The sequence below is a fragment of the Eublepharis macularius genome, chromosome 1 (genome assembly GCF_028583425.1).
Source record: "Eublepharis macularius isolate TG4126 chromosome 1, MPM_Emac_v1.0, whole genome shotgun sequence".
Classification (NCBI taxonomy): Eukaryota; Metazoa; Chordata; class Lepidosauria; order Squamata; family Eublepharidae; genus Eublepharis; species Eublepharis macularius.
The window spans coordinates 166,406,338-166,418,484 of record NC_072790.1 but is presented as its reverse complement, the minus strand read 5'-3'; the positions used below and the strand labels follow the sequence as shown (position 1 = coordinate 166,418,484).

Sequence of the window (12,147 nt, the reverse complement as noted above, 5' to 3'; positions counted from 1 at the left end):
CTCCCGTCCTTTCCACTAAGGCAGGAAGGTGGGTCATGTCACCGACAGCCTCTGCTTCAACACAGGAGAGGCGGAAAAGCCTCTCAAGCAGTAGTCTGTGCATTCCTTCAAGGTGGATCCTGTTACTCGTGGTGCTTAGTTTGGGCTGACTGTCTTCTCGGCTCCACTGTGTCTGGCTGGAGGGACCCACAATGGCACCAGCCTTTGCTGCAATGCCATCTTCTGTAGGGTGCTGAATAGACTGCCACATCCATGACGGCAGGCTGGTGGGTGATGCTGAGGGCAGCCCACAGCTCCCCACGTGGGCACCTACCTATCTGCCCACAATCCCTTTTCCTGGGGGAACTGATGCCTCTCCCATGATGGGGGGGGGGAAGGCATCCTCCTCCACCTCGACAGCCAGCACGTGAGCCTTCACTTCTACATGCTAGGGGCGAGCCCCACCTCCCACCCTTGGTTCTTTCCTTCCAATTTTCTAATGATAGGATAACCCAGATATTTACGCAATCCAGCTGTCTTCCCAATATTCCTATACACGGTATCTGTCTCTTCTATCAATCCAATACAGGTATTCGATGTATCCATGCATCCCTCTATCCTATACATCCTATCCCATATAGCTATACACCTGTCTACCAAGAAACCTAACTATCCCATGTACCTAACCATCCAATGCTCCATGTCCAGCTGGTGTACTTGGGTGGCAACAGCCTCTGCACCATGCGAGATGTGGACAACAGCATTGCCCTAATGCTCTGATGTCCCCATCTGGTGGATGTATGTTGGTGTCTCTGACTCACCAGGGTGTGTGGTTTCTGTGTGCAAGGCCTCCGCATATGCCACCATGTCTTGCTGGAGGGTTTTCTTTGCAGATTGTTGCTGGGTCATTTGGTTATGCGGCAGCCACCAACATGACCCACCTTACTTCTGTCCGGAAAATAGCCTCTGGGAGGCCTGACGGATGGGCATATGCGGGGGTGCTGCCGGTGAGTGGCTAACCACCCACCCCCTAGAGGGGAGGCAGCCCGACAGTGCCTTCCCAAGCCCACCAGGCCCAGCGGCCACCAACATGATCCACCTTACTTCCATCTGGAAAGTAGCCTCTGGGAGGCCTGGCAGGCGGGCACATGGTGGGTGCCACCAGTGAGCAGCCAACCCCCCCCAAAGGGGAGATGGCCTGCCACCACCTTTCTCAGCCCACCAGGCTTAGCAGCCGCTGACATGACCCACCTTACTTCTGTCCAGAAAGTAGCCTCTGGGAGGCCTGGCAAGCGAGCACATGCGGGGGTGCTGCTGGTGAGTGGCTAACCACCCACCCCCTAGAGGGGAGGCAGCCCAACAGTGCCTCCCCAAGCCCACCAGGCCCAGCGGCCACCAACATGATCCACCTTACTTCCATCCGGAAAGTAGCCTCTGGGAGGCCTGGCAGGCGGGCACATGGCGGGTGCCACCAGTGAGCAGCCAACCCCCCCCCCTAAAGGGGAGATGGCCTGCCACCACCTTTCTCAGCCCACCAGGCTTGGCGGCCGCTGACATGACCCACCTTACTTCTGTCCTGAAAGTAGCCTCTGGGAGGACTGGCGGGTGGGCACATGGGGGGTGCCGCTGGTGAGTGGCCAACCCACCCGTATCCTAGAGGGGAGGCAGCCCACCACTGCCTCCCTGAGCCCGCCAGGCCTGGCGGCTGCCGACATTGACCACCTTACTTCTGTCTGGAAAGTAGCCTCTGGGAGGACTGGCAGGTGGGCACATGGGGGTGCCTCTGGCAAGTGGCCACCCCCTGCCCCCTAGAGTTGAGGTGGCACACCACCACGTCCCTGAGCCTGCCAGGCACTGCAGCTTCTGACATGACACACCTTACTTCCATCTGGAAAGTAGCCTCTGGGAGGCCTGGCACATGGGGGGTGCCACTGGCAAGCAGCCACCCCCCACCCTTTAGAGGGGAAGTGGCCCACTACTGCTTCCCCAAGCCTGCCAGGCCCAGTGGCCACTGACATGACCCACCTTACTTCTGTCCGGAAAGTAGCCTCTGGGAGGCCTGGCGGGTGAGTACATGGGGGTTGCCACTGGCAAGCAGCCAAACCCCCCACCTCCTAGAGGGGAGGTGGCCCACCACCACCTCCCTGAGCCTGCCAGGCCTGGTGGCTGCCGACATGACCCACCTTACTTCTGTCCAAAAAGTAGCCTCTGGGAGGCCTGGCAGGTGGGCACATGGAGGGTGCTGCCGGCGAGCAGCCAAACCTCCCACCCCTTAGAGGGGATGCAGCCCGCCACCGCCTTCCCGAGCCCGCCAGGTCCAGTGGCCGCCGACATGACCCATTTTACTTCCGTCCGGAAAGTAGCCTCTGGGAGGCTTGGCGGGCGGGCGCATGGGGGGTGCTGCTGGTGAGCAGCCAACCCCCCCCCCTAGAGTGGAGGCAGCCTGCCTTCAAGTCCAGTGCTTGTACACGGAGCCAAAGTCAACTGGTGGCTCCAATTGTATTGAATGGGAGTTTCCTGGGGGCGTCGGATTTGGGAATGTATAACATCAAGACTCGTATTGCAATCTTGACCAAACTTGGGTGATAGCTGGAGGAGAGCCTGCTGAACACTCTCTGTAAATATGGGCTCTCTAAGTCCGAAGGGGGCCGTTCTGGCCCCCATGAACAGCGAACAGCGAACAGCGAACAGCAAACAGCGAACATGTTCGTTAATGGGTCATGTTTGTTACTGTTTGTTTGTTCGTGTTTGTCGAGGCAACAAACAACAAACAGCATGTTCATTTTTTCTCCCATTCATGCCAATGTCTATTCTAAATCTCACAATTTTTCAAACAATGGATTGGGCCCGAATTGGCCCGGACTGGGCCCAAATCAGCCTTGAACAGGCCGCTGCTGAGCGTGGGAGTGCTCCCGCATTCCACAGCGGCCTGATCCGGGCCAATTTGGGCCCAAATCAGCCCAGATCGGGCCTGAAGTGGCTCAAATTGGGACTGTGGGGGTGCACTGTGCCCCCTGAGATTGTGCCCCAGGAGGCCCATGCCACTCTCACCAGTCAGGTGAACTCTACTCACATTAAGAAAAAGATATAAAATATTTGTTTTATAAAGCATTGAGAGAAGAATTTATTTCAGCGGAAATAGAAAGAAGAATGGAGTGGTTTTGTATATCAAACTACATTTAAAGCCTAATTTGGTACTGAGTGATGACTATGGAAGATACGTTGGTGCAGAGATTGATTTTTTTGTGGTAATAAACATTTGTGCTGGGAATCTATGCCTCAAATGAAGATAAATCTGGATTTTTATAAAAAAGCTTATGGAGTCCCTGACAGATCTGTCTTATGAAAGTTAGTATTTGATGGCGGGGTTGAAATGGAATGATTGCTCCCAAAATTGACAATTCTGAGAAACATAATTGCTTCAGTGCAAACTACCAAATAATTTTTTTGATTTGAGGGATAATTTGGGACTGGTTGATCTAAGGAGACAGAAAAATGGTGATGCCAGAGATTATACATATTTTTCAGAAAGGCATAGATCCTTCTCAAGAAAAGACATGATTTTTGACACTGAGAGATTTAGCTACCAACATTTCCAAAGTAATAGCATTATAATAGCATTCGACTTATATACTGCCCTTCAGAACAACTTAACACCCACTCAGAATGCTTGACAATTATTATCCCCGCAACAAAACACCCTGTGAGGTGGGTGGGGCTGAGAGACCTCCTAGAAGCTATGACTACCCAAGGTCACCTAGCTGGCTTTAAGTAGACATTTTGCCTAAGACTTTTTCAGATTATAACCCTGTGACTATGATTTATGGGAGGAAAGTGGGTACTATTAGATGGAGATTAAATGAAGTTCTGTTACAAAATGAAGTAACTGTTACAGACTGTAAAACCAAATTAAAGGATTTAATTGAAATTAATTTGACTAAGGGTATGAATATGAGAGTGGTTTGGGATGCAAATACAGCTTTTATTAGAGGTTATTTAATACAACATAATGTTGAACTGAAGAAAAAAACAGGAGATAAAATATTTTGGATAAGATAAAAAGTAAATAAGAATAATTAAAGAAATCTCCAGGAAATACAAATATTGTACAAATTAAGATTTTACAGTAACAATTATCGATGTTAATCTTAAGAGAAATGGAAATAAAACTGAACAATGTTAAACAAAGATCTTTTGAACTGGCAAATAAATCAGGGAAATGGTTGGCATATAAAATGAGAAAGGTGAGAGAAAAGAAAATGATATTGAAAATACATGAGGGGGATGCTGTCTTAACAGATACCCAGGATGTACAAAAAGCATTCCATCATTATTATTTTAATTTGTATAAGAGTTGTGATATACAAAAGGAAAAAATAGATAAATATATTAGAAAACAGAGCTTATGCAGGATCACAGAACAACTAAGACAAATTGTGAATGGACCTATAACAAGAAGAGAAGTGGTGGATGCTATAAAAAAGATTAAGCCTGGGAAGGCTTCTGGACCAGATTGACTCCCAGGTAGTTATTACAAGTGTTTTGAGGATGAGTTGCTATAATCTTTACAAAATACATTTTGGAGCAAAGTAAGATACCTGAGACGTGGAAAGAGGCTATTATAACATTAATACCAAAAGAGGGTCAAGAAAGATCAGTCATTGACTAGAAATTATAGGCCAATATCAATATTAAGTAATGACTATAAGTTGTTTATAATGATTTTAGCTAGAAGACTTAAAACAACTCTTCAGGATATTATTTATGAAGACCAATGAGGATTTTTACCTAAAAGACAGTTGAGAGATAATTTTAGAACAGTATTGGATATCTTGGAGTATCTGGAAAAAATGAGAAATAAGCAGCATTGATTTTTTTAGATGCAGAGAAGGCCTTTGACAATTTGAGTCTTGGAGGATATGAATTTTTGAGAAAATTTTATAAAGTGGCTAAAATTGATCTATCTCAGACATCACAAATTATTGTAAATGGACAGTTGACTAAATGATATGGAATACAAAGAGGTACAAGACAAGGCTGTCCATAGTCATCTCTTTTGTTTATACTTGTTCTTGAAATTTTAAATAGAGATAAGACAAGATGAAAGAACTGGAGGGTTAAAGGTTAAAAAGGACACTTTTAAGTTAAGAGCCTTTGCTGATGACTTGGTATTGGTTTTGGATGGCACTCTAAAGGGTATTGAAAAGTTAATGGCCAAATTGAAAGAATTTGGTACAGTAGCGGGTTTTAAGTTTAACAAACAGAAGACTAAAATGTTAACAAAAAATGTGAAATCCAGGATCAATTGAAATTGGAAAATAAAACAGGTTATAAAATTGAGAAAAAAATAAAATATTTGAGTACTGTTTTGACAAATGTGAATTATATGTTGTATCAAAATAATTATATTAAGACACGGAATGAAATTAAAAGAGGTTTAGCAAGATGGGAGAAAATCCAATTGTCGCTTTTGGGAAGAGTAGCTATGATTAAAAAGAATGTTTTACCCAGAATATTATTTCTATGCCAGACAATTCCATTTTTGACAACGGAGACACCATGTAAACAAGTCAAAGAATGGGCTAAAAACTTTGGGAATGATATATTAATGGAACAATGGGAAGGAAAAATTTTATAAGATGATGTATCATTGGTATATGGCTTCTGAGAAATTGGCTAGAATGTATAAGGTGTGTCGAATTTATGCTGGAAATATGTTCAACATGAAGAATCATTTTTTCATATGTGGTGGGACCTGTAAGAAACTAAAAACCTTGTGGACGCAATACAATTATCAATCCAGAAGATTTTAAAGATTAAAGTTCAATTGAAACCAGAAACCTTTTTATTGGTAATGATGGATATTAAGTTTTTAAAAAGTGTCGGAACTCTTTTTTTATATATGATTAGGACAGCAGGACTATTATACAGACAAAATTGGAAGAGTTTGACACTGCCTACAATGGGGGAATGGCTGACAAAGGTGTTGGAATTTGCAATGATGGCAAAACTTACTTTACTAATTAGAAAAAAGTTAATACGTTCATTTGTTCATGAATGGAAACGCCTAATAGTTTTTTTACATGAAATAGACAAAAATTATTTGATGATTTGTGGATTTATGGACTAAAGAATTTGGATGTTAGAAAAAAGAGAGCTTTGAATCATTGCCTAGAGTAACCGTAAATTTGAAAATGATACCAATATTTGTTGCAGAGACAATCTGAAGCCTTTTTTTAGTTTATATATTTTGTTCTTTATTCTATGTTGTTCCTTTTTATTATTTGTATGTTACATTATTTTTGTACGTTGATTAGTTGTTTTTGTTTATTTGATTAGTTTTTGTGTAATTGTAGTTTCAGGTTTTGACTTTTTATTATATAAAACTCTTAATAAAAAAAAGTTCTATATCTATACAAATCACTGCAGGATGCAGTAGAGATCTTCGGTCACTGCCCGAGAGCTATAATCAGATGTCTGAAAGCAAACAAAATGAAACTGAACCCATACAAGATGGAAGTAATGCCCTGGCAAAAATGGCGCTGACCATGAGGCCAGGTCAGCGCGGAGTGGAGACTCCTCCTACTGCCAGTCCCGCCTCCACTCCGTCTTTGCCCTCGGTGCCAACCCCAGCTTGCCGTTGAAACGTCAGCGTCCTTTGAGGAGGCAGAGATCTTGAAGGACATTGTACTGTTGCCACTTCTGATGGAGCTTGCCTGACACTTGAAGAATTAGTTAAGAGCCTAGGTGTTATATTGGATCTACTGCTAGGCTAGAAAAGCAAGTTAAGGCAGCTGCAAAGAATGCTTTCTACAAACGCAGCCTAGCCTGGAAGATGGCCCTGTACCTCAACACAGCCCTTCTGGTCATCTGGATGCATGCCATGGCACCATCAAGACTTGACTACTATAATGCACTGTACATAGGTTCCCCCTCTAAGTTAACTCAGAGACTCTAGCAGGTTCAGAATGCTGCAGTTTGGTTATCAGATGCTAGGAGGAGTATGAATATCACTCCCATTCTGCAGTTACTCCATTGGCTACCTACCAGCTACTGGGCTCAATTCAAATCGGCTGTCACATACAAAGCTCTTCACAGCCTTGGTACGTCTTATCTATAGGACTGCCTCTCTCCCTATGATCTACCATGGCAGCTTCACTCATCTGAACAGGGCCCCCACGCATTACCTGTATGTGTACATTCTCTTGTGGTGGCCACCACTTTATGGAATGCCTACCTGAGAGGTCCAGAAAGCTATCAGTCCGTAAGCTATGTAAAACTGAATTATTGAAATGGGTATTTTACTCAGATAAGAGGACTGTACTGTAAGGAAGTGGTCTGAGACTATAGACTTTAGTACTATGTACTCTCTGTTGCTTTTAAGTATGATCCTACTGAATAGTTTCTATGTTGTTTAATATGTCAGCCTTAAAATTGCTTATGCACTCTTTTAGCATTCTTCTTTGTACTGGGTTTCTTGTAGCATTCTTCAACTTCATATTGGATTCTCGCTAGTTTAAATTTTTGCAAATTTGCACTTATAATACCCTATTACATTGTTCATTGAAATGTCTTCGAAACTTACTGTACTTACTCAACACTGTGTAATCTGCCTTGAGTCTCAGTGAGAAAGGTGGATTATAACTAATATAAACAAACAAATTAATAAATCTCAGCAGGAGACTGCCTCAGAGCCTCATGTGAAGTACACTGAAGTTCTTCCTAACTACCAAAGAGCACTGCAGGATGGCAGGGGTGTAGTCATGCCCAGGCAAAACCCAGGTGATCCCTGCCACCCAGGGTGAAGCCTGCATGACCAGGCCAGGTGTGTACCTTTCGGCTTCCCCAGGTTCCCTTAAGGGAACCCTGAAAAGGGGAAAGGTGAGCCACCCAGTCAGTACAACTCACTCAAGTGGATTCAGCCCAGTGCTTCAAAACTGCCATAAAGTTGTAACAGGCAAACTCCCAGATGCAGCAGACATTCCAGGGAGGGAGGGAAGGAAACCATCCAAAGTCCTCCAATGCCCAACAAAGGAATGGTGACACTGACCATGAGGGGCTGCTGGGCAGCAGCCAGGTTCCACCTACACCCTCTTGTGTTCCTCCAAGCAGTGCTGCCCCACCCAGATGTGGCTCTTGCCCTCCCCCTCAGCCTCGCCTCCCAGCTGCATTGTCACCCACGAGTGAGCCTCCGAGCTTCTTTGCTCTCTTAACAGTTAAAGACTAAACACCCCACAACAGATAGAGCCCAAACCCACATTCTCTCTCTGCAAATCAGGTGTATATTATGAACAAGGCAGGAGTACGCTATGAAGGATTCATAAAAGGCACCATTCACACTCGTGGAACCATGTTAGTCTCATGATTCTGTCGGGAATGGCAAAAACCATTCAAAGTTAGACATGGTTGAGGATGGCATTGAATCTTTCTATTGTTCATCTGCCTGCACAATTCCATCTTTCAAGTCATAGGACTTCTCTCTAGTTAGGCACAAGATAACATACATTTGAAATGAAGAAACCAAAACAGCTGTTTGCTATCAGCTGAAACTTATTGGCTGGGATCCAAAGAACTATCTAAGGTACAGCCAAGGGCTTGCACATGCCCAGAGGTATTTTGTGTCATTTTCCATTTGACGTTTGGAGAGCTGCTGTTTTAGAAACACTAATCCAAAGATGTCTTGAACATTTACAAATCTTTAGTTCATGGTTAATATTTGTATGTTGGCTTCTATTTAAAAAGGTTCTTTTCTCCACTTACACTTGCCTGAGAAGACAGTATGCAGACTTGTACTAGTCCCATTTTTATTTTTTCTAAAAAAATCAAATGCAAGAAGGATTGGCCTAATAAGTTAACTATTGGGCACGATAGCTAAATGGAACCTCTATGTTCAGATGAAGTTTACCCCTTAATTTCAGCACTTAGGGAAATCTTTTGTCTGTGCATGTGAGTTTCCCAAAAGCATCTGTCTGGTTTCTTTTATGGAAACAGTTATATGGTACCTTACTGAGAGGATGCTTGGTGAACATATCTGCACCTGAGGAAGAATTTTTAAAAATTGGTGTATATGCAAAAACAGGTATTAGGAAACAGGGATTAAGCCTGGCAAAATAGAGACAACTAAAGCATTTGTTATTACTCTAGATGCATCTATTCTATTCTATTCTATTCTATTCTATTCTATTCTATTCCTATTCTATTCTATTCTATTCTATTCTGGAAAAAGATTTTTTGTTTATGAAAATATTTATATCTTGCTTTTCCACATGGCTCAAGGCAATTTACAAATCATAACATAGTTTTAAAACAACAAACATGACTTGATCATGGTAGCCAACAAATTAAATCTAAATCCAAATCTGTGTAAAAATAAATTTAAAATTAGCATCAAATAACCAGCAGTAAAACTGGCAGCAGATGAAAAGTTTACCAACCACAGCAATCATAGCAATAGAGAACACGGCAGTGCATGCCTCAGGTGTTTAAAATGAAAACATAAAAATATTAGGCAAACCTCATGGGGAAGTATGTTTCGGAGGCTTGATATATTATAACCAAAAAGACTTCAACATCTTAAGTCCTTATCTGCCTCATCTCAGATTGCAGGAGACCCTGATGAGGGCTGTAAAGTAAATGTCAGTGAAAGTTTGCATTGGAGCAAGTGACCCTTTAGATACCCTCACCCTAGGCTGTGTAGGACTCAGATTGGTATTTTAATGTTTTGGCTGTGAGCTGCCTTGATCATGTTCTGGATAGGAGACATACAAATTCAATAAATAAATGCATAAATAATAAGTAAAGTTTCTGAGAGGTCTTCAAGGGGAATGGTTGCACTGAAATCAAATGTGCTATTTAGGAAGCAGGAGGGGGGGCGGATACCCCTTCTGTTTCATACTATAGAATTATGCCACATGAGAACTTCTTTCTGGTCAACTCAGTGATGCCAGGCAATGATTATTGCTATAAATAATTAAAAGATGCACATTTTGGATATGCTTATGAAAGGGCTAAATCCCTTTGATTCAACAATAATAAATTATATCAATGGTGATTATCCCATATTGGTAATACTACTTATTGTTATACGTACAATATATACATCACAATTTCTCTTAAAATTGAGTGTTTATTTCCTTCTGCAATTCCTCTGTGAATGTATTCAAAACAAGATTTGAACCTTGTAGAAACACCATTTCCTCCACTTCACCATAGATCCAGAGGAGTTAGCTGTGTTAGTCTGTAGTAGCAAAATAGTAAAGAGCCCAGTAGCACCTTTAAGACTAATCAACTTTATTGTAACATAAGCTTTCAAGAGCCACAGCTCTCTTTGTCAGATGCACTTCACCACGATCTCTTCTGTCCTCTATTTAAATCTCAAATAATGCCTGATAGCTAGTTTTGCAGACCTTAGGCTTAAGAGCTGTATCTACTAATTTACATCACAGTTAAACTAAATAAATGAATAAAAATCTATCATGCAAACTTACCTCAGTGTATAACAATGTGACTTTCCTTTTCTCATCCAGTTTGTCTCTGTAAAGAGGTTCCTTCATTCCATCACTCTTTACGTTCAATGGCCACTTTTGATAATTTCTGAAGGAAAAAAATGGGGCATTGTGCTTAGTTCACATTCTTAGCAACAATGGTAGGGCTTGTGAGGTTTGAAGCTCAATTCTTTCTAAATTGTTTGGTGAAATGGCAGCCCCACTTCCACCTATTCTTTCCTGACTTGTTTTCCTGCCTCCAGAAGAGCTTTTTCCGTTTCTTGTGCTATAAATAGGGCTTCCACAACACAACCTAGAGCAGCAAAGGCAGACGGAAATGCAAGGAAAACAATGAGCAGACCTCCCCCATGTTTGTCTTGATAAGAAATTAAACATTCAAACAACTCAAATGCATACTTATCAGTATAACACAAGGGATACAATGTTTATTGGCGCTAATATATAACCTGTTTTGCCTGGATGTTCAAGTCTCACCAATAGCACTGTGACTACCACAAAGAAACTAATGTTAAAAATCTGCTTCAATTGTTTGATTTTCCTAGTCACAGGATTTAAGATTTCTATATTTGAATTTAGCAGTTTGTAGTGAAGATTTCTAGAGCACAGCAACTTGGAGTGTTACAAGAAGTTCTAACAATTGGAAATGCATGTGCCTTCTACACGTTTTGTGTTTCCACTGTAATGTCCAAATAGAGGGTGTGTGTGTGGGAGGAATGTGCATCTGAAGCAAGAGCAACACTCCCACCACATATTCTATATTATAGTAGAAGTATAAGGTCAGTAAGTCATCCTCCTCATAGCCAGTGTTGGAGTTCAGTGATGACTTTGATAAAGTGATAGGGTTTGCACGGTATCCTTGGGAAGCTTAATATGGCACCATATATGCCAATTACAGCCTTGATCAAAAGGTATTGTGTTTTCTTCTGTTGTCATTATTAGGTGTCAGATGAATCTCTCATGGTCTAACTACACCTTGGAGAAAAGAATGATAGCTGCTTTTTGTGGGGACAATTTGAAGCCAAGAAGAGTCCTTGGGACTCTATGTAAAACATTTCTATCCCTTATCACCTCATGCTCAAGTTGGCTTTTCCTGCCTGCTGCTTCATAGAGCCAAATCGCCACCTCACCTTCCTCATGTGGGGAGGTCAGACACATTTCTGAAGGCATATGGAAGAACGCAAGGTTCAGCTGACTGCAAGACTGTTTAAAGGAGTTATTCCTCACCCCAAAGAACAAAGGTTTTTAAATGAAGCCTCCCCCATGTCATTGTGGTCTTCAGCTCAAGTCATATGTTGTTATGTGACAGCAGCTGCCCTTTTCACCTTCCCATAAGCACAGGCTTTGTAAATAAATGGGCCATTCTTGAAGTCCCCAAGTTTCACATATCAGAAACTGACCCGTAGAGAAGTCCAGTTTTGCAATCTGTGAAAACATTTTTAAAAAGCCACGGTATAGCAGCACAGATTGCATTACACTGTAACTTGTGGAGTATTCATCTTTTTTCTCATCTTCAGGAAAAAAAATCCAGCAAATGCTAAGAAATAAAGAAATCCTTAACACAGTTAGTAGTGTCTGAAATCATTAGACATGCGAAAGAAATCTTTTCAAATTGTGGCTATTTTAAAAATACTGTTTGAAACAAAGCACAAGCAATAAAACCCAT

The 12,147-nt window shown here is 42.3% G+C and overlaps 1 protein-coding gene across 1 annotated transcript in view; it reads right to left on the bottom strand.

Annotated features, from left to right (window-relative positions):
• RASGRP3 (RAS guanyl releasing protein 3) overlaps positions 1-10,592 on the bottom strand; it is a 106,256-nt gene extending 95,664 nt beyond the window's left edge. Inside the window, exon 1 of the mRNA XM_054998989.1 lies at positions 10,467-10,592. The gene's annotated coding sequence lies outside the window, so the exon portion shown is untranslated. The remainder of the gene's footprint in view (positions 1-10,466) is intronic.
• Positions 10,593-12,147: the final 1,555 nt, after the last annotated feature.